The sequence below is a fragment of the Ascaphus truei genome, chromosome 8, assembly GCF_040206685.1.
Source record: "Ascaphus truei isolate aAscTru1 chromosome 8, aAscTru1.hap1, whole genome shotgun sequence".
Lineage (NCBI taxonomy): Eukaryota > Metazoa > Chordata > Amphibia > Anura > Ascaphidae > Ascaphus > Ascaphus truei.
In genome coordinates this window covers 10,466,659-10,493,744 of record NC_134490.1, presented here as the reverse complement: position 1 = coordinate 10,493,744, position 27,086 = coordinate 10,466,659, and the positions used below count along the sequence as shown (strand labels likewise).

At 44.6% G+C, this 27,086-nt stretch overlaps 1 protein-coding gene across 5 annotated transcripts in view; it reads right to left on the bottom strand.

The window, feature by feature from the left end:
- Window positions 1–1,146: 1,146 nt before the first annotated feature.
- Window positions 1,147–27,086, bottom strand: part of LOC142501122 (uncharacterized) — a 75,108-nt gene continuing 49,168 nt past the window's right edge. The window contains exons 2-4 of one of the 5 annotated variants that reach the window (XR_012803420.1): window positions 2,507–2,560; window positions 1,415–1,504; window positions 1,147–1,303 (exon numbers count right to left, since the gene is read on the bottom strand). The gene's annotated coding sequence lies outside the window, so the exon portion shown is untranslated. The other 4 variants (XR_012803417.1, XR_012803419.1, XR_012803418.1 and 1 more) reach the window with 4 other exon arrangements.

Sequence of the window (27,086 nt, the reverse complement as noted above, 5' to 3'; positions counted from 1 at the left end):
TGCAGACTACTTTATCACATCACTGTATCCATTCATATACTTTTATTTCACTTTGTTATTGTGTTTACCTGTACTTTATTTATAACAATAAGCATAAGAATGATACCAGCTGAATTGTTCTATGGGAAATCCTGTTCTACATCAGGGTCATTGAGACCACTGATGATAAACATGAATAACACACAAGCAAAAACAAAAGAAGCCCAAAGGCTCCCGTAACATAAAACCCTTAAATATAAATTCAGATAAAAATAAATAATTGGACATTTATAAAATATATTTGATCAGTTCTGCTTTCAGGCCCATGTTTGTACAATTAACTGCTGCTCTCCGTGTTATGTTATAGCTATTGACCTCACATTTAATCCTGATTGGCCATTACTTTTAGGATTGTTGGTTTTTGCCCACTCTTTGTTTCCTCTTTTTCCATTATATACTGTATGAGACACATACGTCTTGTTTCAGGGAATCTGTATGTGTTGGGGTGAAGGTTGTGTTTGGAAGGAGGGATGTTATGTGTTACAGGCATGTGTGTGAATTGATTAATGTTAACATGCTTTCTCTTAAATCCTTCACTGCCAAATGAGCAGCAACATGCTGTATTGTTTTGCAAAACATTGCTGTCCGCTCAAGCTCTTACTGTTATGAATATAGACTTTACCTAACTCCAAAAAGGCCAAGTTAAAAACCACCTTTTTTGTTAGTGCTTATTATATTTTACTTGAGTTCGATGTGAATTTGGACTCATCATGTAGAAATCTTTTGTTTGGCGAATGCATTTTCATTCCTACAACTCACATGAAAACATTTAATGACTTGGTCTGAAAAGATTTATATGTTCATCAGATCTGTATATAACAGAGAGCCCTCTGTTGTAATCTTGTAGTAACGTAGCATTCTCTGCAGTGCTACTGGCTCTACTGTACCTTTTCTTTAAATCAGTGGAAATACACTTAAAAAAATGTACAGCACAAATCAGACAGTAAATGGGTTAATAAGTTTATTTTTATATGTGTAAACAGACATTTTAAAAGCGTTTGTAATGCTGATCTCTTAAGAAGTAATGTAAAGAGAGTTAACAGAATGTTTAGTCCTTTCAGTCAACACACAAGATGGATTCTGATGGTTTACTTCTTGTCTCCACCTCGACCTCCACCTCCACCACTGCTTTGACAGCCGTGACCTCCACTACTTTGACCTCCACCTCCACCTCCGTGACCTCCACCTCCGTGACCTCCACTGCTTTGACCACCGTGACCTCCACCTCCGTGACCTCCACTGCTTTGACCTCCACCTCCGTGACCTCCACTGCTTTGACAGCCGTGACCTCCACTGCTTTGACCTCCACCTCCGTGACCTCCACCTCCACCTCCGTGACCTCCACTGCCTTGACCTCCACCTCCACCTCCGTGACCTCCACTGCTTTGACCTCCACCTCCACCTCCATGACCTCCACCTCCATGACCTCCACCGCCGCTACCCCCATGACCTTGATGGCAAGGTTCTGATGAGAAATAGAAGTATAATTTGAAGGAATGGCTGAGATACTTGACTACTTCTAAATGATGGAAATGTCAGTAAAAATCATATCGTACAAAGGCAGCTTATTTAAAACAGAAACGCCAAACATTGAGGGACTTTTATTAATTCTACACTAAAAGAAGGGACACAGAAGCGCACAGAAAATATTCAACTCCCATGTACTGGAATATTGGTAATCCATAAATGAAGATACAGGTGACCCTACAGATCGGTCAGGTCTCATTTATTCAAAATCAGTCTCATTTGAAGTCGGTCTCACTGATTTTTAGTATCAGGAGACCCATAAACTTCCAATGAGTTTCACCGATGTAAATCTGTATTATTCCTTTAAAATTCCCTTCTGATCCTAAACTCCCCATATTTTAAAGACCACAATCTGTGGAATTTTACATCATTGAACATATTTTCCATGTATTTCCATCTTAACAGTATGATAATAATCTAGGCCAATCTTTCTACAGATCTTACTCTGATTTCAGACACCCAGTTTTGCCCATCTCTTTCTAACAAAAACATGAAAAAGTTTTAGAACAAAAACAAAACACCAGTGAGGGTGCCCACCCTTATTGTATACAAGTTATTATTTCAGTTTTTGTTTTAAATAGACCAATTTTTGGGAAAAGGCAAAACCCTCTCATACAATTACAGACAAGGAGAAGGCAGTGATGTGTAGGAGATTGCTGGTTCAAATGAGCAGTGTTTAACTTAATCAACTTTATACATAACAAGCATCATCATGGTCTCTACAGTCATTCTTTCCTTTCCATTGTATGCTCCAGGTTTAAATGACTGTTGTTCCCCCTATAGTAATAAGTGTATTGATGCATTGTTTTATACTTTATTGGGAGTACAGGAAAGAGAAAAAACACAAACAGTGTGACTGTGCATATTGCTGCATAATGAATTACAGGCCCTCTCGTAAACAACAGGATTAAGATCTGATTGACCGTGCAGATTTTCTTACCTGGGCATTTTGGGGCAGGGCATGCGTCCTTGCATGATTTAGCTGGTGCACATGCTGAAATGAGAGAGAATGAATATCACTGAGACAGATAAGTGCAAATCTTGAATGGTTTTTATGGACCTCGTAAATACAACATGAATGTGTGATAGCTAATGGCCAATCATGCAAAAGCTTTGAAAACCTACAGTAGATGAATTGGGTTCAACAAGTGCATTTTTTGCCAATAGGTTAACAATAGAAATGGTCATGCCTCCATGTATTAGGGTGAGTGCATATCAGTGAGGGAGTTGAGGAGAGTAAAAGAAGCTACTTTTCACAATTCAGTGTTTTTTCCCCTCATGTTTTTCCCTTTTCCTTACTTCCAATCATCCTGCAGGTCTGAGTTGCATTAACATTTCAATATTTTAACAATCTGCTTCAAATGTAGGCACAATGCCTTGGTTTACATGTTTCATATACTGTATGTGATGCACTTACAGTTTCTATTTCAGGAAAAAATATCTCTTTATGAGGATACATTTGGAACAGTTTAATTGACTTTCAAATGACCTTTATGTATCTCTCTGCTAAATAGAACAGCAGCACCATAAAGAACTATGCACACATTAAAACTATCCTCTTTCCACTGTTGTTTAAGTTCCAATAGAATACATATATTTGCAATAACTATATACAGCTAATAACATCTCTGTGTCATTCAGTCCAGACTTTTGCATGTATAATAGAGGAACCAACTAGTAAATTCTATGTAACACTATTCGCTATCATAAGGAACTACTTACGGTCAGAATCTTTGCATCCACCACCCTTTGATCCAGGCATGATTGTTCTTCTAGTTATAATCTGCTGTAGGGATGGAGATCTAGGATGGTACACGTCTACCAGCAATGCCTGATGGTGCTGCTTTTATACACAAAGTGAAACCATTCAATCAATGACAAGTGCTTTCAGGAGCCAATGGGATCCCTGTCCAAACATCTACAGTATAATTAAGTATTTAGGATTCAATGCATTTTTATTCAATTGTTTGCTTTAATCAAAGGCAGGGTGTTTCTCAATTTTGTATTTTTCTTTTACTCCAATAAAATAATAGGATTGCTGGTGTGTTTATTGCTAGTCACTGTTGTGAGTATTTCCAGCATAATACGAGCATTATTAGCTGACTGGGATACTTAGGATATGTTCCCATACATGAGCTTGAATGACAGCATAACTCCCTTCTTCAGGTTTACATATTGGAATTGCTTTGCAATGCATTGCTGGCAGCCAGGGGGTTAACTTGTTTTGTGGCATGACGCACCTGTATTCCTGTATTACCTGCACCTTCTTATTTACTAATCTACTTTAAATAATATATAAATTAATATTTATATATATACAAAACAGACAAATTGAATTGCGCCTCCCCCCACATCGCCACTATACAGCTACTGCAGTAGCTCCTCCGGGCCATAGGAATTTCCTACAGAAAGGTTTAATGCTTTGCCTGTAAACTGAGAAATTCCACTTCCTGGTTAATGACACGCACGGCTGCAGCGTTCCACTTCACACGCATGCACATAGGACACAAGGCCTGCATTGGGGATTATAATGCCTTCACTAATAATGGGACATTGAACTTGTAAAATCAAAGGTACAAACAAACAAAAGCCAGCACCACCAAAGCAAAAAAAAAACTCTATCAAACATTGAATTAGGTGAGGGTAACACCAAGGGTCCCTGTAAACCCTAAATATAGTCACAGTATTTAAATAAAGGTGACCCACACACAAACAACAAAACTACTTACAAAGCACTGTCTCTAATTCAATTTGTATATATCAGTAGAAAACCGCATATAAGGTAAACACCTACTGTCACAGTCCTGAAAGTTAACAAACAGTTACACGGAAATACTAGGTGACAATAAATCACTAACACACATAAAAGAGAGATATATACATGAAAAAAGCACCATGGAGTAATGAGTGAATAGGATACACAACACCTAATACCTAATATCAAGAAGGAGCAATACTTGTGTAGCCCTGATGTAAATTTTCTCTTTCTGGCCCCCCTCCGCGAGTGCCGTGCGGTAGCGGGTGCCGCCGGAGGCTTTGACGGACCCGTCGGCACTTCGCGAGGGTGGGGGCCAGAGCAGGGAGCAGATCGGAGCTGTGGTTGCCGGGGACGCGATCGGGCCGTCGCTAGGGCCGCGATCGCGTTGCCACTGGCTCGGCGGCTTAGGCAGAAGGCGCCGCCATTGCGCGGAGGTTCGCGTATGCGCAGTAGGGCGGAAGCGCGCGATAGGACTCCAGGGATAGGGAGAGGTCGCGCGAGAGTAGGGAAGTGTAGAGGGAGAGTGAGGCGGCCATTAGGGGTTTGCGCATGCGCAAGGGAAGCGCGCACGCGGCCCCAATGCATTAGGCAGCCCCTGGGAACTGCAATTCCCAGGAGGCTTAGGGAGGCAGAGGTCAGGTGCTCCCTAGTGGCCAATAGGGCTGAAGGAAGCTCAGCCCGGGAAAAGAGATACATTTCCCGGGCTTTGCAACAGTCAGTCAGGGCAGAGCAGAGGAAGGAGTAGGAAGGGTGCAGGGAGCGCATGGCTCCTGCATCAGGTAAGGGTCCTCCCTAGATTCCCAGGCAGGCCCCAATTCCCGGGTAAAGGGCAGGGGGTAACTGAAGAGGGACGCCTTAGCTAGGGAGGTGACCCTTGAGTGTGGAAGGTGCTGGTTTGGCAGTGTCGCAGCGGAGAGAGCTGTGGGCACTGTCAAAGAGGCACAGTGTGCTAGCAGTGTGTTTGCTGCGGGATCCAGGGGCTGTGTGTGATTGCAGCTGCCTGTGAGTAGTGTCGCTGTATGTGCTGGGCGCAGTGCGTGCAGTGTGTGTGAAGTGTGGATCCCTGCAGGCTGACAGCGTGAGCGGTGTGTCAGCTGCAGGTGCTTTGGGACTAGCTAGTTAATAGCTAGTTGTCAGTTACAGTTAGGACTGGGTAGCTGGGGGGAAGGGGGGCAGGTTAATGTTCACAGGCCCTAGGAGTTTTCCCCAAGCCATCCCAGGTTGCGGTTCCTCAGGGACAGGCCCTAGGTTAGGGTTGCTGTCACTCTAGCAGTGGTTAGTGATAGGGATAGCGGCGGTTGCTGTTCCCATGCGGTTGGTGTTGCCGTGATCGGTTGCAGTTCCCGTGGAGCGGTGGGACCCTCGTTGGGGTCCACCGGCAGAGTACCTGGAAAGGATCAGACGGACGTCTGACCCTTTTAGAAGAGAGTTGCGGTCCCGAGCATCGGAGTGCTCGGAAGGTATCTTCAATATTATAAAGTGCACCAACTGGGCCCTAGCTTAACATAGTGACTGCGCAGTCACCCACGACCTTTCGCAGGATTGCGGGACATTGGGTGTGGGGTGATCACAGGACACTGGGTGGGGAATACCAGACATTGGGCTGAGGTGATGCGGATAGAGCATCCGGTTATGTTATGATGTTATGTACTGTGTTATGTGTTATTAAGTAAAGTGTTAGCTATTGTTTTATATCTACGTGTGTTATGGTATTTCTTACTCAGGGCTATCTTTCCTAACGGGGGATCCTGGGTAAGTGGAGGCGCTGCATCAGGTAACGTTAAGGGTTTCCCCAGGCTCCCAGCTAGCGGAGGCTCAGATCTCCTGGAGCCGCAGGTGTGTTTCAGTACCAGTAACCCTTTAGGAGCAGGTGTGTTGCAGGGAAAAGGACCGGTTAGACCACGAGGGGCCAATGTGAGATTGGGTGGGTCGGCCGGTTCACAATAAGGGTTACATTTGGAGGCGCTGCTGAGATATCAGACCTGGGGTGCCCTGTATGTTTTTTGTTCTAAATTGTCCTATTTTTGTTCCACCATGTGGGTGCTCTCAAAGCAGGAGGTCTACGCTTGGGCCTTGAAAGTGAACGTGACTCCTAACCGCGTGGTTGCCGTGGGGGCAGTCCCGGCTGGCGTGCCCTTGTTAGAAGTCCAGGCGCAGGTTCGGAAGCTCCCTGGACTGTCGGGTACGTGGGTCAGAGGGCGAAGGTATGATGACACCGTGCAATGGAGTACTGTCCTGATATATGTAGGCCAGACCCTAAGCGAGGAAGATGGCCCTAAGTTCTTAAATTTGCCCGGGGGTCCGACTGATGGGTGCCCCTTTATCTACCCTGACTTGGCAGTTTCTACCTGCATCGAGAGCCCTATAGACATTGACCGTGAGCCCCACCTAAAATGGCGGCTCCCGCCAAATCAAAATGGCACGTGTGCGGCTGACTGCCAGCATGCACAGGAAAATGTTGCAACCCTTCTCCCAGGACTGGCGGGAAAGCCAGAGCCCCGCCCCCACACTGTGAGTGACTCAGAACAGAGTTTGCAACATTCCCCAAAAGACTGTGCTGCTTTTCCTCTAGAGTCCACCAGGGGGAGGGAGTGTCGTGAGCAGAAATCAGCCATCTCTGTTCCCCCTAAGGAAAGCAAGGGATGCCGAGAAAAGCACCCTTGGCTGTATAGAATCGTACGGGCCCCCCATTTAGACTTGTCAATGGCGGTGTGCCCGTGTGCATTAAGAGACTGGAAGGCGACTGGTGGCTGGGCGGACGGGTCCCCTGAGTTAGCCGTCGCCCTCACGATGACCGTGGTAGACGGGGAAGAATGCTTGCACGGCCGTCTGCATGAATGTTAGTGTCCTGTGGGTGAACTGACCCGAGGGCCCGAGTGCCCTGACTGTGCGGCGCAGTTCCTGCAACCCAAACTGCCGCAGCCTACCGAGCTGCCAGTGGGGGAGGACACTGTAGCAGAACTGGATTGTCCTTTCCCTGGGAAGGAAGAGCAGGAACCTCTGATGGCGGAACCTACAGAGAAAGAGGCGCCTGATGGTGCTACCAAGGTGGGTGAAGCCGTTACTAATTTTTCCACTTCAGCGATGGAGGTGGTGGAGGGCCCGTGTGCCCAAATGAACTTTCTAGACGCTGAGCCAGAGCCGCTGAAGGCGGAGCTCCAGATGTCGGTTCCAGACCCGGTTCCCGAGCAGGAACCACCGAGACCAGAACCACAAGTCCCGGAAGGCCAGGGTAAGGTGTTTATACCCCTGCCCTTGTGTGATGAGTCCAGCGACCAACCGAGCGTGGTGATGCGCCTGCCGGCGGACCACTCCAGTGAGGTCACCGAGGCAACCACCTCCACTGATCCAGACCATGATGTGGGCCCGTGTGCCCTGCAACTGCCAGTCCGGCCTATCAACGAGGTACCAGCGGTCCCAGGCTTGGGATCAGTACCTGCCGACAACGACAGGGGTAAGTTGACTGCCCCAGGGGTGTCGGGTGTGAGCTCCCCGGTGATCGTGGAGCCTGGTGACTCCAACGGTAGGGTCACCCGGGCGATGGGCTTCCCCCGGCATCGCATCCTGGTGGAGGTGTCTCCCCCAGAAGATCTCTGCGGATCGTGGAACGACTCCGACCTCATCAAGGGATCCGGTGTAGCGGACCGGAGCGACCCATACTCCTGTGAGAGGAGTCTCCAAACGGGCCTACCCGAAGAAGTGGTGCCGTCCGCGGACGAAGTCACCGTTAAAGGGATTGTTGGAGCGGACAAAGACTCTGTTGAGACCGCTCTGGTAGTTGTGGCCTCTCCCAGGTGCGCGATGGAGCGCTGTGTTCGCCATGTGGTGGATCGAGGAAAGAGACTGAACCTCCCTGTCTCCCGTGAGACGAGACCGGAGGAACCGGAAAGGGTCAATACCCAGGACCCCTTACTATTTTTTCTGCGAGGGGGAGAAGGTGGGTTGGTGCAAGGGACAGGTCTTGAGTTCCAAAAGACTCACAGGAGTCAAGGTGGGATACCCTCACCCAGTCTGTTAGGGGCACTCCAATCTGAAACTCAGCTGGCCTCGGGTATCCATGCGGGGATGTTGGGTGCGAACGGGAAAATGCTTATGTATGATGTACGGTTTACTATGCATTTTTCATTGTGTAATCCACTGCATGGTTGCTACCCAAGCGAGGGCGTTGGGATTCTGCGAAGGGGAGAATGTAGCCCTGATGTAAATTTTCTCTTTCTGGCCCCCCTCCGCGAGTGCCGTGCGGTAGCGGGTGCCGCCGGAGGCTTTGACGGACCCGTCGGCACTTCGCGAGGGTGGGGGCCAGAGCAGGGAGCAGATCGGAGCTGTGGTTGCCGGGGACGCGATCGGGCCGTCGCTAGGGCCGCGATCGCGTTGCCACCGGCTCGGCGGCTTAGGCAGAAGGCGCCACCATTGCGCGGAGGTTCGCGTATGCGCAGTAGGGCGGAAGCGCGCGATAGGACTCCAGGGATAGGGAGAGGTCGCGCGAGAGTAGGGAAGTGTAGAGGGAGAGTGAGGCGGCCATTAGGGGTTCGCGCATGCGCAAGGGAAGCGCGCACGCGGCCCCAATGCATTAGGCAGCCCCTGGGAACTGCAATTCTTAGGGAGGCAGAGGTCAGGTGCTCCCTAGTGGCCAATAGGGCTGAAGGAAGCTCAGCCCGGGAAAAGAGATACATTTCCCGGGCTTTGCAACAGTCAGTCAGGGCAGAGCAGAGGAAGGAGTAGGAAGGGTGCAGGGAGCGCATGGCTCCTGCATCAGGTAAGGGTCCTCCCTAGATTCCCAGGCAGGCCCCAATTCCCGGGTAAAGGGCAGGGGGTAACTGAAGAGGGACGCCTAAGCTAGGGAGGTGACCCTTGAGTGTGGAAGGTGCTGGTTTGGCAGTGTCGCAGCGGAGAGAGCTGTGGGCACTATCAAAGAGGCACAGTGTGCTAGCAGTGTGGTTGCTGCGGGATCCAGGGGCTGTGTGTGATTGCAGCTGCCTGTGAGTAGTGTCGCTGTATGTGCTGGGCGCAGTGCGTGCAGTGTGTGTGAAGTGTGGATCCCTGCAGGCTGACAGCGTGAGCGGTGTGTCAGCTGCAGGTGCTTTGGGACTAGCTAGTTAATAGCTAGTTGTCAGTTACAGTTAGGACTGGGTAGCTGGGGGGAAGGGGGGCAGGTTAATGTTCACAGGCCCTAGGAGTTTTCCCCAAGCCATCCCAGGTTGCGGTTCCTCAGGGACAGGCCCTAGGTTAGGGTTGCTGTCACTCTAGCAGTGGTTAGTGATAGGGATAGCGGCGGTTGCTGTTCCCATGCGGTTGGTGTTGCCGTGATTGGTTGCAGTTCCCGTGGAGCGGTGGGACCCTCGTTGGGGTCCACCGGCAGAGTACCTGGAAAGGATCAGATGGACGTCTGACCCTTTTAGAAGAGAGTTGCGGTCCCGAGCATCGGAGTGCTCGGAAGGTATCTTCAATATTATAAAGTGCACCAACTGGGCCCTAGCTTAACATAGTGACTGCGCAGTCACCCACGACCTTTCGCAGGATTGCGGGACATTGGGTGTGGGGTGATCACAGGACACTGGGTGGGGAATACCAGACATTGGGCTGAGGTGATGCGGATAGAGCATCCGGTTATGTTATGATGTTATGTACTGTGTTATGTGTTATTAAGTAAAGTGTTAGCTATTGTTTTATATCTACGTGTGTTATGGTATTTCTTACTCAGGGCTATCTTTCCTAACGGGGGATCCTGGGTAAGTGGAGGCGCTGCACCAGGTAACGTTAAGGGTTTCCCCAGGCTCCCAGCTAGCGGAGGCTCAGATCTCCTGGAGCCGCAGGTGTGTTTCAGTACCAGTAACCCTTTAGGAGCAGGTGTGTTGCAGGGAAAAGGACCGGTTAGACCACGAGGGGCCAATGTGAGATTGGGTGGGTCGGCCGGTTCACAAAAAGGGTTACACTTGTAAAAAGGGGGCTTATAAGAAGGGGGGGCAATGTTTCAAGTCCTATTGTCCTTTCTTCTGGCCCACTCCCACGCATCTAAACATAGTATTTCCCTTGTGTGTCCCTCCTTTTTGCAATTACCCTCTTTTTCAATTAGGCTATGTTTGCACTTTTTGTACACCTTTTTGCATGATATTAAGTATTACGTGTTGTGTATCCTATTCACTCATTACTCCACGGCGCTATCTTCATGTATACACTGTATCTCTCTTTTATGTGTGTTAGTGATTTATTGTCACCCTGTATTTCCATGTAATTCTTTGTTACCTATCATGACTGTGACAGTAGTTTTTTTATACCTTATATACGATTTTCTATTGACATATAAAAATTGAAGTATAGACAGTACTTTGTCAGTAGTTTTCTTGTTTGTGTGCAGGTCACGTTAATTTAAATATTGTGACTTTATTTAAATATTGTAAACTAAAAGGGTTTTATTTATTTTATTTTTTTTTGTAATATGGAGAGAATACATTACGGGGCTTAGAGAAAACATAATGTGATTAATATTTGTCATATTTAACCACATTTAAAATTGTAAAACTTAGTCAATAAAATTGCATACCTTTATTGCAGTCTACTGTGTCTTTGCATTATTTTTAATACTTGATTTTTTGGTTTTCTATTCAATAGTAACTTTATTAACCTTAGGTTTGCTTGGTGTACATACTGTATACAAAAATATTCCACACACACACACGGTCTCAGGCAGTGATAACTTTATTAACTTTTCAAACAGTTTTAACATATGACAACAAGACAACATTTCAAACTCAGTAAATGCTTTTTAAATACTGTACACTTTTAATTCCATGGGACTTTGCTGAATTACAGGGTGCCAACGACTGCAATGCTGTTCAAGTGTATTGTCTTTTTCTTGTGTTTTCTTGCGTTGTGTTTTTCTTCTAGTAGTGATCTTATATCTGATTCACTATTGGGCACTTTCTGTGATATCCTCCCACCATAATTTGAAACAATAACTTATATCACGATTAGTGTTAGTGATTTGCCAGCCTTCTACCTGTTAGTTTTAAGAACATAGAATTATTTTAGCGTTAGTATTAATGTTAGTGTCACCATCGTTTACTTTAGAGATTTATTGTATTATGTATGCTTATTATTTATTTGTTATTTATTAGTTAATAATTTTTTAACTCTGCATACTCTATATTTCTGTATTTTTCTTTTTCCAATAGTATTATTAGCATGTATTTATATTTATCCTCTGTTTTTATTTGTATATTGGTTTCTTTTGTTATTGTGTTTTTGTATATTATTAGTTCTTGTTTGTTGTTTCTTATAATGTTTATCCATTCTATTGGTATTAATACTATCCATTGCGGTTTTAATAGGCAGACTTCTCTCTGCAGTCTGCCCCAGAAGAAGTCTAAACTCAGACGAAACTAGTAGGGTGAGGGTTTCTTAGTAGATCTCCCTATTTTGTGTTATATTCAGGATTTTGAACTGTCATTCTATTTGCTGCAAAGACTTATTTAAAGGCTATTGGGACTATTATATCAATCTCGGAATTGAGCCCTGTGGCTAATCTCACCGAGTGAACGGAGCCAGTGGTATTCCTGTTTAGGGGAGTGACGTCACCATGAGAGGACCCACGCAACTGCTGATTACAGCTGAGCAGTGACGCTTCCGCTTCTGATCACACAGACGGAGTGAGCGGTTCCTGAGATTATCAGCCCCTTTCATGCAGCGATCTGAAAGCAATTTACTGATATGCCTGTTATTTCTGCTACATTGTAAGTAGCCTCTGTTACGTGCGCAATAATTTTATTCATAAATGTACTTCACCATATTGGTATCTTTTTCATGTATTGGTACATTTGTTGTGGTATTCGAATATGGGACTTGTTCACGTATTTATCCTTCAGGTGTTGTATATCCATGCACCTGTGTCTCTGATTTGCACCTTTTGTGTTTTATTGTTCTTTGTATTTTCTTTGGGGTGGTGTGCACCAATTACATTGTGGCAGCACTCATAGGGATCATTGCAACACTATTTTAAATCAGTTTTGCGCACCATATACTTTTCCTTTTATATATATATATATATATATATATATATATATATATACATGTAGAGGTATCAGTACCGTGTTAGCCAAGCTTCAATATATCAAAAAATAAATAGATGATACCGTTCTGTGGCTAACGAAATGCTTTTATTTGTGCAAGCTTTCAAGAGACACTGATCTCTTCTTCCGGCGATGTTACAATGAATGAAGCAAGCAAAAGGTATACTATAAACAGTGTCTCTTGGAATGTTATCTGTGCTGGTCCTTTCCCCGGTGTGGATGTGTTTTATGGCTAGAGGTGTCAAACGGTTCCTGAAAGCAAGTGATGAAAGAGTGTGTATGTGTATCAGTGTGAATAAAAATGAATGGAGAGCCCACAGTATATACAGTGCTTTACAAAAGGTGTGTGTGGAGTGGGAGTGGATATAAATGGTGTGGGTGGGTGTGGAAATGTGAGAGTTTGTAGCACTATATGTATATATATATACACATTTCAAAATGTAATAAAGAACTCCACACCTACTTTAGTCATTGTAAATATACCTAATTTTAGAGTGGCAATTTTTTGTACTGTAGGTCGAAAGGGAACTAAGCACAGTGGCATGTTTAATAGGTTAAACATAGCGGACACAATAAAAAAATAGTATAGTTAAATCATTTATTACATTTCCCTTTCAGCCCCATTTAATCTGTTGAACAAGACACTTTCCTTGAAGGGACAGCACATTTAAGTGTTAATTTATGCCCAAACAAGTAGTGATCTGAAACTGATTTAGGGGTTGGCTATAACCTATAGGAATGCAGGTTTGTATGACAGCAGATCGGTAAAATATACCAGTGATTTGGCTCTTTGTTACATTTTTAGGGCTAATGTTGGTCCCAGGAGCTAGAGGTATATGTGCACTTCACTTCTATGCAGACTACTTTATCACATCATTGTATCCATTTATATACTTTTATTTCACTTTGTTATTGTGTTTACCTGTACTTTATTTATAACAATAAGCATAAGAATGATACCAGCTGAATTGTTCTATGGGAAATCCTGTTCTACATCAGGGTCATTGAGACCACTGATGATAAACATGAATAACACACAAGCAAAAACAAAAGAAGCCCAAAGGCTCCCGTAACATAAAACTCTTACATATAAATTCAGATAAAAATAAATAATTGGACATTTAAAAAATATATTTGATCAGTTCTGCTTTCAGGCCCATGTTTGTACAATTAACTGCTGCTCTCCGTGTTATGTTATAGCTATTGACCTCACATTTAATCCTGATTGGCCATTACTTTTAGGATTGTTGGTTTTTGCCCACTCTTTGTTTCCTCTTTTTCCATTATATACTGTATGAGACACATACGTCTTGTTTCAGGGAATCTGTATGTGTTGGGGTGAAGGTTGTGTTTGGAAGGAGGGATGTTATGTGTTACAGGCATGTGTGTGAATTGATTAATGTTAACATGCTTTCTCTAAAATCCTTCACTGCCAAATGAGCAGCAACATGCTGTATTGTTTTGCAAAACATTGCTGTCCGCTCAAGCTCTTACTGTTATGAATATAGACTTTACCTAACTCCAAAAAGGCCAAGTTAAAAACCACCTTTCTTGTTAGTGCTTATTATATTTTACTTGAGTTCGATGTGAATTTGGACTCATCATGTAGAAATCTTTTGTTTGGCGAATGCATTTTCATTCCTACAACTCACATGAAAACATTTAATGACTTGGTCTGAAAAGATTTATATGTTCATCAGATCTGTATATAACAGAGAGCCCTCTGTTGTAATCTTGTAGTAACGTAGCATTCTCTGCAGTGCTACTGGCTCTACTGTACCTTTCCTTTAAATCAGTGGAAATACACTTAAAAAAAATGTACAGCACAAATCAGACAGTAAATGGTTTAATAAGTTTATTTTAATATGTGTAAACAGACATTTTAAAAGCGTTTGTAATTGCTGATCTCTTAAGAAGTAATGTAAAGAGAGTTAACAGAATGTTTAGTCCTTTCAGTCAACACACAAGATGGATTCTGATGGTTTACTTCTTGTCTCCACCTCCACCTCCACCTCCGTGACCTCCACCTCCACCACTGCTTTGACAGCCGTGACCTCCACTACTTTGACCTCCACCTCCACCTCCGTGACCTCCACCTCCGTGACCTCCACTGCTTTGACCACCGTGACCTCCACCTCCACCTCCGTGACCTCCACTGCTTTGACCTCCACCTCCACCTCCGTGACCTCCACTGCTTTGACAGCCGTGACCTCCACTGCTTTGACCTCCACCTCCGTGACCTCCACCTCCACCTCCGTGACCTCCACTGCTTTGACCTCCACCTCCACCTCCGTGACCTCCACTGCTTTGACCTCCACCTCCACCTCCATGACCTCCACCTCCATGACCTCCACCACCGCTACCCCCATGACCTTGATGGCAAGGTTCTGATGAGAAATAGAAGTATAATTTGAAGGAATGGCTGAGATACTTGACTACTTCTAAATTATGGAAATGTCAGTAAAAATCATATTGTACAAAGGCAGCTTATTTAAAACAGAAACGCCAAACATTGAGGGACTTTTATTAATTCTACACTAAAAGAAGGGACACAGAAGCGCACAGAAAATATTCAACTCCCATGTACTGGAATATTGGTAATCCATAAATGAAGATACAGGTGACCCTACAGATCTGTCAGGTCTCATTTATTCAAAATCAGTCTCATTTGAAGTCGGTCTCACTGATTTTTAGTATCAGGAGACCCATAAACTTCCAATGAGTTTCACCGATGTAAATCTGTATTATTCCTTTAAAATTCCCTTCTGATCCTAAACTCCCCATATTTTAAAGACCACAATCTGTGGAATTTTACATCATTGAACATATTTTCCATGTATTTCCATCTTAACAGTATGATAATATTCTAGGCCAATCTTTCTACAGATCTTACTCTGATTTCAGACACCCAGTTTTGCCCATCTCTTTCTAACAAAAACATGAAAAAGTTTTAGAACAAAAACAAAACACCAGTGAGGATGCCCACCCTTATTGTATACAAGTTATTATTTCAGTTTTTGTTTTAAAAAGACCAATTTTTGGGAAAAGGCAAAACCCTCTCATACAATTACAGACAAGGAGAAGGCAGTGATGTGAAGGAGATTGCTGGTTCAAATGAGCAGTGTTTAACTTAATCAACTTTATACATAACATGCATCATCATGGTCTCTACAGTCATTCTTTCCTTTCCATTGTATGCTCCAGGTTTAAATGACTGTTGTTCCCCCTATAGTAATAAGTGTATTGATGCATTGTTTTATACTTTATTGGGAGTACAGAAAAGAGAAAAAACACAAACAGTGTGACTGTGCATATTGCTGCATAATGAATTACAGGTCCTCCCGTAAACAACAGGATTAAGATCTGATTGACCGTGCAGATTTTCTTACCTGGGCATTTTGGGGCAGGGCATGCGTCCTTGCATGATTTAGCTGGTGCACATGCTGAAATGAGAGAGAATGAATATCACTGAGACAGATAAGTGCAAATCTTGAATGGTTTTTATGGACCTCGTAAATACAACATGAATGTGTGATAGCTAATGGCCAATCATGCAAAAGCTTTGAAAACCTACAGTAGATGAATTGGGTTCAACAAGTGCATTTTTTGCCAATAGGTTAACAATAGAAATGGTCATGCCTCCATGTATTAGGGTGAGTGCATATCAGTGAGGGAGTTGAGGAGAGTAAAAGAAGCTACTTTTCACAATTCAGTGTTTTTTCCCCTCATGTTTTTCCATTTTCCTTACTTCCAATCATCCTGCAGGTCTGAGTTGCATTAACATTTCAATATTTTAACAATCTGCTTCAAATGTAGGCACAATACCTTGGTTTACATGTTTCATATACTGTATGTGATGCACTTACAGTTTCTATTTCAGAAAAAATATCTCTTTATGAGGATACATTTGGAACAGTTTAATTGACTTTCAAATGACCTTTATGTATCCCCCTGCTAAATAGAACAGCAGCACCATAAAGAACTATGCACACATTAAAACTATCCTCTTTCCACTGTTTAGGTTCCAATAGAATACATATATTTTCAATAACTATATACAGCTAATAACATCTCTGTGTCATTCAGTCCAGACTTTTGCATGTATAATAGAGGAACCAACTAGTAAATTCCATGTAACACTATTCGCTATCATAAAGAACTACTTACGGTCAGAATCTTTGCATCCACCACCCTTTGATCCAGGCATGATTGTTCTTCTAGTTATAATCTGCTGTAGGGATGGAGATCTAGGATGGTACAGGTCTACCAGCAATGCCTGATGGTGCTGCTTTTATACACAAAGTGAAACCATTCAATCAATGACAAGTGCTTTCAGGAGCCAATGGGATCCCTGTCCAAACATCTACAGTATAATTAAGTATTTAGGATTCAATGCATTTTTATTAAATTGTTTGCTTTAATCAAGGGCAGGGTGTTTCTCAATTTTGTATTTTTCTTTTACTCCAATAAAATAATAGGATTGCTGGTGTGTTTCATTGCTAGTCACTGTTGTGAGTATTTCCAGCATAATACGAGCATTATTAGCTGACTGGGATACTTAGGATATGTTCCCATACATGAGCTTGAATGACAGCATAACTCCCTTCTTCAGGTTGACACATTGGAATTGCTTTGCAATGCATTGCTGGCAGCCAGGGGGTTAACTTGTTTTGTGGCATGACGCACCTGTATTCCTGTATTACCTGCACCTTCTTATTTAATAATCTACTTTAAAAAATATATATATTAATATATATATATATACAAAACAGACAAATTGAATTGCGCCTCCCCCCACATCGCCACAATACAGCTACTGCAGTAGCTCCTCCGGGCCATAGGAATTTCCTACAGAAAGGTTTAATGCTTTGCCTGTAAACTGAGAAATTCCACTTCCTGGTTAATGACACGCACGGCTGCAGCGTTCCACTTCACACGCATGCACATAGGACACAAGGCCTGCATTGGGGATTATAATGCCTTCACTAATAATGGGACATTGAACTTGTAATATCAAAGGTACAAACAAACAACAGCCAGCACCACCTAAGAAAAGAAACTCTATCAAACACTGAATTAGGTGAAGGTAACACCAAGGGACCCTGTACACCCTAAATATAGTCATAGTGTTTAAATAAAGGTAACCCACACACAAACAAGAAAACTACTGACAAAGCACTGTCTATAATTCAATTTGTATATATTAGTAGAAAACCACATATAAGGTGAACATCTACTGTCACAGTCCTGAAAGTTAACAAACAAATACACGGATATATAAGGTGACAATAAATCATTAACATACATAAAAGAGCGATATATATATAGCCCTGGTAAGAAATGGGGCTATAGTCCTATCCTCCTCCTGGTATAATCCCTGGTAAGGGCAGGTTGCCAGGATTTATCATGGGTTTCCCCCACTTCAAGCACTTGCCCTGAGTGGTGGAGGGAGGTCACCTGACCCTGTGTCAAGGCAAGAGACACAGGGGCGGTGCCTGCTGATATCATAAAAGAGCAGTGCACTTCTTATTTAGTGGACAAGTGTGTTTTGTCTGTAGTGATAGTGAGTTAGGAGGAGAGGAGTGATCAGCTCATAAGTAGAGCTGATCTAACTATAGTTAGTAAGGTGGAACCAAATACCTCTCACCCTGCGTAGGGGGTGAGGGAAGAGCTAGCCCCACTCTGGGTGCCTTCGGTCCAGAGTGGTGGCAGGGAACATCACAAGGGAGAACAGTTAGTGGACTGTGCATTAACTGTACCTGTCGGCTGCTGCCCGGAGAATAAAGAGACTGCTGCTTGTAAAGATAATCCTTGTGTGAGACTGGAATCTCTCATCCCTGTGGGGAAACTCTGTGGTAAGGATTCCACCCCGCATTCCTGGGGCTTACTATAGATGGAGGCACTGCACCATTGAACCAGAACGAAGGCATCCACCCCAGTAACCTGTTTCTGTAATCCCCCATGTCATCATGGGAGACTCAGGCCCTCCTGTTGCCAGCAGGTATGCACCACACAGAGACACCTAGCCAGACCCCAGAACACCTTAGGGGACCCGATCTGCGATTGGGAGGGGGAAGATGGGCTAGATATACATGAAAAAAGCACTATGGAGTAATGAGTGAATAGGATACACATCACCTAATACCTAATATCAGGGTAATTGCAAGAAGTAGCAATACTTATAAAAATGGGGGCTTATAAGAATGTTTCAGGACCTATTGTCCTTTCTTCTGGCCCACTCCCACGCATCTAAAAATAGTATTTCCCTTGTGTGTCCCTCCTTTTTGCAATTACCTTATTTTTCAATTAGGCCATGTTTGCACTTTTTGTACACCTTTTTGCATGATATTAAGTATTAGGTGTGTATCCTATTCACTCATTACTCCATGGCGCTTTCTTCATGTACTGTATACACTGTATCTCTCTTTTACTCTTTTATGTGTGTTAGTGATTTATTGTCCCGAATGGAATGAGAATCTGGTCTGGGTTACATGCGACGTTGTATCCCTTTATACCATTATAGACCATTCTATGGGTTTAAAGGCTATCGAGTGGGTATTGAACCAGGATGCTAGTATGGAACTGTAGAGGGAGAAAGGGGGTGGCCCGGGATTAAAGGGGTTGCACCCCATTTGGCCATCCCCTGACCTCACCAGGGAGACAAGGGGTTAACTGGGCTGAGGTCCAGAAATGTGATTTAACACTTGTTATGACATGAAAAGGTGTATTCCCCTGTTCCCCTGTTTCATTGTAATATCTGGTTTAATCAGTGTCTGCATCACACACACACTAGAATCCATCCGGTAGCACAAGGGTTAATAGTTCTTTAATGATTATAGCCCTTTGTGTAATTTTCCCGCCTTTTCAGGCACCATTTTGCAGGGTCCCATAGGCCACCATTGAGGCTCCATGTGTTTCAATGGCGAATCTTGCTGTTTGGGTCCTGTTTCCTGTGAAGACCAGCAGATGGCGTCCGAGAGGAGGAGCGGCGGTTTCCCATTGTAAGTCAATGGGCCCATTGATTTCAATGGAGAATCCTCGAAGGAGCTTTCCAGGAACGAGTTGGCTGCCGTCCAAACCGCAAAACCGCAAAGCGGATACAATTTCTAAAAGAGAGCTTTGATCACTTATTAGCCAAGTTCAACGACAAGTGGCGTGGGAATAAACAGTTCTAGAGCACCTAGAAATAAAATTCTTTCTGCCCCTAGTTCCTAGACCTCCCCCCACTCGACCACAACCGGGTCCCCGAATCCTGGGCCCCCAATAAGGGTCGAACCGAGAAGAGCGGGTCGCGCCATGGGTTCCAATGGCGGCGGCAGAAACAACTCACGAAAACGACTAAGTGTGAAAAGCTGAAATTTAGGAATCCATATCTCCGGTTCCGGAGGGTCCAGAGGATCAGGGTTTGGGGTATCTGTAGTCACTGCTCTGGCATCGCTGCAGAACCATCATTGACCCTCTTGGACCAACCCGATGGAGTATGGACCCCCTTGAAAGTTCGGGACTTTTTCCATAGACTCCAATGGCGGCCAATCTCCATTGACCGGCTATGGCGGAAAACCCCCATTGACTTCAACGGCGGCGCAGCCCCGTTGAAGGTCTATGGCGGCGGATTCCCATAGCCGCCAACGGCGGCGGTTTGCCATTGAAAGTCTATGGCGGCGGAGCCCGTTGTTTTCAATGGGTATTTAGTGAAAAACCGTGATTTAATTTACAGCTGAGTTTTTTGTATTAAAATAGGAAACGGTTTAAGGTGTATTTGTGTATCTCCGGTTCCAAAGGTCATAGCAAGTCGCAAATCACACCGCAGGGTGTCCCAGTTCCGGCATTGAGAACTGGGAAGTTTGGACCCGCTGGACCCAACGGAACCGGACATTTTAATATGTTTGTGTTTTATCTGTATACTGTGTCCCAAAGCAGGGATAAAACCCAGAGGAAATTCCTTTGCCTACCAGGGTAGCATATGGCCAGAGAGGCAACCCAATGTCTAGTACTTAAGTATTGTTCAAAGGATTTTATCACCCTCACTGTTTACCTGAGGGCGGAGACGGCTCAAACCAGAGCAGTCTTTAAGTGTCCCATTTAACACCTTACAACAAAGAATATCCTGCCAGGAATCCAATCTGGTAGACTAGCTGGCATTCCTGATGCAGATGAGGGTCTATACAAATGAGACCCCAGAGTTCTACTGCGCATGGGCCAACTAGCAGGGGGGCATGGATCAAATTGTGTTCCCACATTAATGAGTGGCTAGAGGTAATTGAAAACCAATCACCTGTACTTAATGTTAAGGATAGGGTTACAAAAGATATTTAAATCGTGGTAATCCCTATCCCCTTTGTCTTCTGATATCATCTGAATTGTTACCTGATTGCGAGAGAATTGCTATACAACATACTTCTCATCCCCCATCCCCAAAGTAAGTGTACTTCTTGTCTTGTTACTGTACTATATCGTGTGTTCACCTATCCAAAGGAATAAATACAATTTATTATATCTAAGCCTCGTTCAGTTCAAACCCAGTTATTTGTGTAAATTACAACCTGTCATAAGCTATCGTCACATGTACTCAAGGTGAAAACTTTTCTTATGGAGGCAATTCAATATATTCTCACCCATAATTATTTCAGTTATGATGGCCAATTTTTCATCCAGAAATGCGGCACCGCGATGGGCACCAGGTTTGCACCAAGTTATGCAAATATATTTATGGGTATGTGGGAAGAAAATCATATTTGGAACCACAACCCATTTGGTGCAAACCTGGTGCTCTGGAAACGCTATATCAATGACGTGCTGTGTGTCTGGTGGGGCACTATGGATGACTTGGAAGCTTTTAAGATCATCTCAATACGGATGACTACAATATCAAATTTATGTTTAACATTAGTTCTCAGTCTATCAATTTTTTAGACTTAACCTTATATACAGTCAATAATATTGTACTGTACAAACCAAGACTTACTATAAGGAAGTCAATGCCAACTCTTATGTGCTGGCCTCCAGTCATCACCATTCACAATGGATTAAAAATATTCCTAAAGGTCAGGCTCTAAGAGTAAGGAGAAATTGCTCCCAATCAGAAGTATATAAAGATCAGATCAAAGAATTGGGTTGTAAATTCATGGAAAGGAAGTACAGCTAGAAACTTGTCGAAAGTGCCATTGAGGTAGCGAATAATACAGATAGGACTGCATTAATTTATCCTACTAAAAAGACATCAATTATTTCCGACACGGTATTCCTCCCATTCATTGCACAATTCAATGGAATGGCTCAAGATATCTCTAAGGTGTTGAATAAGCACTGGAGAATTTTACAAAGAGATCCTATTCTTAACTCTGTATTGCCTAATAAACCTCAAATTGTATATAAAAAAGCACAACATTTGAAATCTCAAATAGCACCAAGTTGCCCTAAGAAAACACTGGGATCTGGCCAAAATATGTGGCTTGGAGACCTTAAGGGATATAACGCCTGCAAAAAATGTATTGGTTGCAAATTTGGGGTAAAATGTAAAGATTTCAAATCTAATGTGACTGGTAAAACATATAACATCAAAACATTTATCAATTGCAAATCCAGTTTTTGTGTTTATCTTTTGGAATGTCCTTGTGAATTGCAATACCTGGGTAGAACAGGGAGACCTCTCAAAAGAAGATTTGCAGAGCATGTATATAACATAAGAAAAGGTTTGGAAACACACAGTGCATCCAACCATTTCAAGATCCATCATAACATGCTGCCTGATGGGCTCACTTGTATTGGCATTGATTGCCCCAAAGTCAGTGATAGAGGGGGAGATAGATTACAGAGGGTCTCTCAACAGGAGACCTTCTGGATTTATACTTTAAAAACCCTCTCCCCTAAAAGACTAAACATTGACTTTGATTTGGCATCTTTCTTATAGGTCTCCAGGTTCTATTACCACGGTATTGCAATTCTTTAATTCTTTTGTTTTTGAAAATGGTTTCCTGTCATTTTATCAATTTATGCTATTATCATTGCATCAATTTATGTTTCCGTTTTTATCTTTTTATTATTTTAATTTGTGTATTTTTATATATGTGTGTTTCATGGCTATTCCTGTGCACACAGTTCATTATCATTGGTGATTGTTTAACCCCATGGGCACCGTTAGCGCGGCGCCAGTACTATCTCCTTTGGTACATCCATTGTTATACCTGTACCGTAAGGGTTAATTTAGGACTATTTAAATCAATGGGATTGAATCGGCTCCACCTCCCCTGAAGAAGTGACGTTGCCCGTCACGAAACGCGTAGGGAGGATCCTAAGGAGGTGTCGATCAGGTGACTCATCCGGCACAGAGTTGGTGACGTCATAGCGGTGCGCCGGAACAGCACGGGTTGCACGCGGTGCTGTCAGCACTGCCAGAGACTGTATACTGATGGTCAGCCAGGCCGGGCACTTCCACTTTGTTTTTAACTCACAGGTGTAATGTGAGTATGTTTTTGTTTTAGTTTAGGATGTGTGATTAAAGTGTCGACGATATTGCGCAATCCTCTCTCTCTCTTATTCCCATTAACGGAGATCTGAGCACAGGAGTTCTAAGACACCTTCAGAAAACATTTCTTCCTGAGAGAGAAGGTCTTTTTCATCAATATCCATTCGGACCTGGGGTATCACGTGGGGTTCGTGGCACCCTGCAAACTATTGGATTTGGAAGACCCAAGACACAGTTTCTCTCAACCGCATGCTGCCTTCTTACTTCTAGTAAGTGGGCATTCTTTTGGGCACTCATATCAGAGGGCTTCTTTGCTTATAACTATACTGCGCAATGTTGTGTCCCTGGTTTATGTCTTAACACACAGGAAAATTGCTGCAGTAAGGAGGAACTTCAAATGTAGCTGGAGGACTGAGTCCATTTTTGATCATGATTGAAGAAAGAGACTCTTTTCACCCCATACACCACCATATCCTTTATGGACTTTAGATAATTCAATTTCACTGTTTATCACTGTATATTGTTTATCACTCTTATGCGCCAGGTTCATTTCTATATTTGTATTTTATAGTGATTTATTGTCACCTTGTATTTCCATGTAATTTTTTGTTAGCTTTCATGACTTGACAGTAGTTTTTTTTACCTTACATACGGTTTTCTACTGATATATAAAAATTGAAGTATAGACCAGTGGTTCCCAATCTGTGCGCCCCGGTGCCCTGATGCGCCGCGGCTTGCCTAGACGGGTGCCGCAATTATCCTCCCCACCATCCCTCCGATCATCACTCTCCACCATCACTGCTTCATGCCGGCCGGGCCGCAGGGGATTGGCTGCAGGCAGAGAGGAAGCCAGGGGCGGGGCTTTGTGCAGAGCACACGGTGAGTGTGTGTGTCTGCCTTCTTGCTCCTCTGTGTGCACGGTGTCCCGTCCCCTTCTGCCCCGGGTGATAGGAGAAGGTAGGGGGGTGATAGGAGAAGGGAGAGGGAGGGGAGAGTTGTACATTTGCCTGCCCAGTGACTGTGTGCAGGGAGCTGCCTGCACGGATCTCCTCCCCAGCCAACCCCCCTCCCCCCTCACATCCGTCGCTGCCTCTGCTCTCCACTGCTCTTCAATGTGTGTATCTGTGTGTGTGTGTGTGTGTGTGTATTTGTGTGTGTGTGTGTGTGTGTATTTATTTGTGTGTGTGTGTGTGTGTATGTGTGTGTGTGTGTGTGTGTGTGTGTGTGTGTGTATTTATTTGTGTGTGTGTGTGTGTGTATTTATTTGTGTGTGTGTGTGTATTTATTTGTGCGTGTGTGTGTGTATTTATTTGTGTGTGTATGTGTGTATTTATTTGTGTGTGTGTGTGTGTATTTATTTGTGTGTGTGTGTGTGTGTGTGTGTGTGCATTTATTTGTGTGTGTGTGTGTGTATTTATTTGTGTGTGTGTATTTATTTGTGTGTGTGTGTATTTATTTGTGTGTGTGTGTATTTATGTGTGTGTGTTTGTAATTATTTGTGTGTGTGTGTGTGTGTGTGTGTGTGTGTGTGTGTGTGTGTGTGTGTGTGTGTGTGTGTGTGTGTGTGTGTGTGTGTGTGTGTGTGTGTGTGTGTGTGTGCAGGGAGCTGCCTGCACAGATTTCCTGCCTTTCCTCCCACCTCCTCCACTCCCCTCTGTCTGAGAGAGAGGGTGTCTGTCTGCGAGAGAGAGAGTGTGTCTGTCTGCGAGAGAGAGAGAGTGTCTGTCTGCGAGAGAGAGAGAGTGTCTGTCTGCGAGAGAGAGAGAGAGTGTGTCTGTCTGCGAGAGAGAGAGTGTCTGTCTGCGAGATAAAGAGAGTATCTGTCTGCAAGAGAGAGAGAGAATGTGTCTGCGAGAGAGAGAGAGAGAGAAAGTGTCTGTCTGCGAGAGAGAGAGAGTGTCTGTCTGTGAGAAAGAGAGAGTGTCTGTCTGCGAGAGAGAGAGAGTGTCTGTCTGCGAGAGAGAGAGAGTGTCTGTCTGCGAGAGAGAGAGTGTGGCTGTCTGCGAGAGAGAGAGAGTGTCTGTCTGCGAGAGAGAGAGAGTGTCTGTCTGCGAGAGAGAGAGAGTGTCTGTCTGCGAGAGAGAGAGAGTGTCTGTCTGCGAGAGAGAGTGTCTGTCTGCGAGAGAGAGTGTCTGTCTGCGAGAGAGAGTCAGTGTCTGTCTACGAGAGAACGAGAGTGTCTGTCTGCGAGAGAGAGAGAGAGAGAGAGTGTCTGTCTGTGAGAGAGAGAGAGAGTGTCTGTCTGCGAGAGAGAGTGTCTGTCTGCGAGAGAGAGAGTGTCTGTCTGCGAGAGAGAGAGAGAGTGTCTGTCTGCGAGAGAGAGTGTCTGTCTGCGAGAGAGAGAGAGTCTGTCTGAGAGAGAGAGAGAGAGTGTCTGTCTGAGAGAGAGTCTGTCTGAGAGAGAGAGAGAGAGTGTGTCTGTCTGAGAGAGAGAGAGAGTATCTGTCTGTGAGAGAGAGTCTGTCTGAGAGAGAGAAAGTCTGTCTGAGAGAGAAAGAGTCTGTCTGTGAGAGAGAGAGTGTGTGTCTGTGAGAGAGAGTGAGTGTGTGTCTGTGAGAGAGAGTGAGAGTGTGTATGTGTCTGAGAGAGAGAGTGAGGTCTGAGAGAGAGAGAGTAAGGTCTGAGAGAGAGAGAGTGAGGTCTGAGAGAGAGAGAGTGAGGTCTGAGAGAGAGTGAGGTCTGAGAGAGAGTGAGGTCTGAGAGAGAGGTCTGAGAGAGAGGTCTGAGCGAGAGAGAGAGAGGTCTGAGAGAGGTCTGAGAGAGAGAGGTCTGAGAGAGAGAGAGGTCTGAGAGAGAGAGAGGTCAGAGAGAGGGAGAGAGAGAGAGGTCCGAGAGAGAGGTCTGAGAGAGACAGACAGAGGTCTGAGAGAGAGAGGTCTGGGAGAGAGAGAGAGGTCTGAGAGAGAGAGAGAGGTCTGAGAGAGAGTGAGAGAGGTCTGAGAGAGAGAGAGAGAGAGAGAGAGAGAGGTCTGAGAGAGAGCGAGAGGTCAGAGAGAGAGAGAAAGAGAGAGAGAGAGAGAGAGAGGTCTGAGGGGGAGAGAGAGGGGTCTGAGAGAGAGAGGTCTGAGAGAGAGAGAGAGGTCTGAGAGAGAGAGAGAGAGAGAGAGAGAGAGAGGTCTGAGAAAGAGAGGTCTGAGAGAGAGAGGTCTGAGGGGGAGAGAGAGGGGTCTGAGAGAGAGAGGTCTGAGAGAGAGAGAGAGGTCTGAGAGAGAGAGAGAGAGAGAGAGAGAGAGAGAGTGTCTGTCTGCGAGAGAGAGTGTCTGTCTGCGAGAGAGAGTCAGTGTCTGTCTACGAGAGAACGAGAGTGTCTGTGTCTGTCTGCGAGAGAGAGAGAGAGAGTGTCTGTCTGCGAGAGAGAGAGTGTCTGTCTGCGAGAGAGAGTGTCTGTCTGCGAGAGAGAGAGTGTCTGTCTGCGAGAGAGAGAGAGAGTGTCTGTCTGCGAGAGAGAGTGTCTGTCTGCGAGAGAGAGAGTGTCTGTCTGAGAGAGAGAGAGAGAGAGAGAGTGTCTGTCTGAGAGAGAGTCTGTCTGAGAGAGAGAGAGAGAGAGAGAGTGTGTCTGTCTGAGAGAGAGAGAGTATCTGTCTGTGAGAGAGAGTCTGTCTGAGAGAGAGAAAGTCTGTCTGAGAGAGAAAGAGTCTGTCTGTGAGAGAGAGAGTGTGTGTCTGTGAGAGAGAGTGAGTGTGTGTCTGTGAGAGAGAGTGAGAGTGTCGTATGTGTCTGAGAGAGAGAGTGAGGTCTGAGAGAGAGAGAGTAAGGTCTGAGAGAGAGAGAGTGAGGTCTGAGAGAGAGAGAGTGAGGTCTGAGAGAGAGTGAGGTCTGAGAGAGAGTGAGGTCTGAGAGAGAGTGAGGTCTGAGAGAGAGGTCTGAGAGAGAGGTCTGAGCGAGAGAGAGAGAGGTCTGAGAGAGAGAGGTCTGAGAGAGAGAGGTCTGAGAGAGAGAGAGGTCAGAGAGAGGGAGAGAGAGAGAGGTCTGAGAGAGAGGTCTGAGAGAGACAGACAGAGGTCTGAGAGAGAGAGGTCTGGGAGAGAGAGAGAGGTCTGAGAGAGAGAGAGGTCTGAGAGAGAGTGAGAGAGGTCTGAGAGAGAGAGAGAGAGAGAGAGGAGAGAGAGAGGTCTGAGAGAGAGCGAGAGGTCAGAGAGAGAGAGAGGAAAGAGAGAGAGAGAGAGAGAGAGAGAGGTCTGAGGGGGAGAGAGAGGGATCTGAGAGAGAGAGAGGTCTGAGAGAGAGAGAA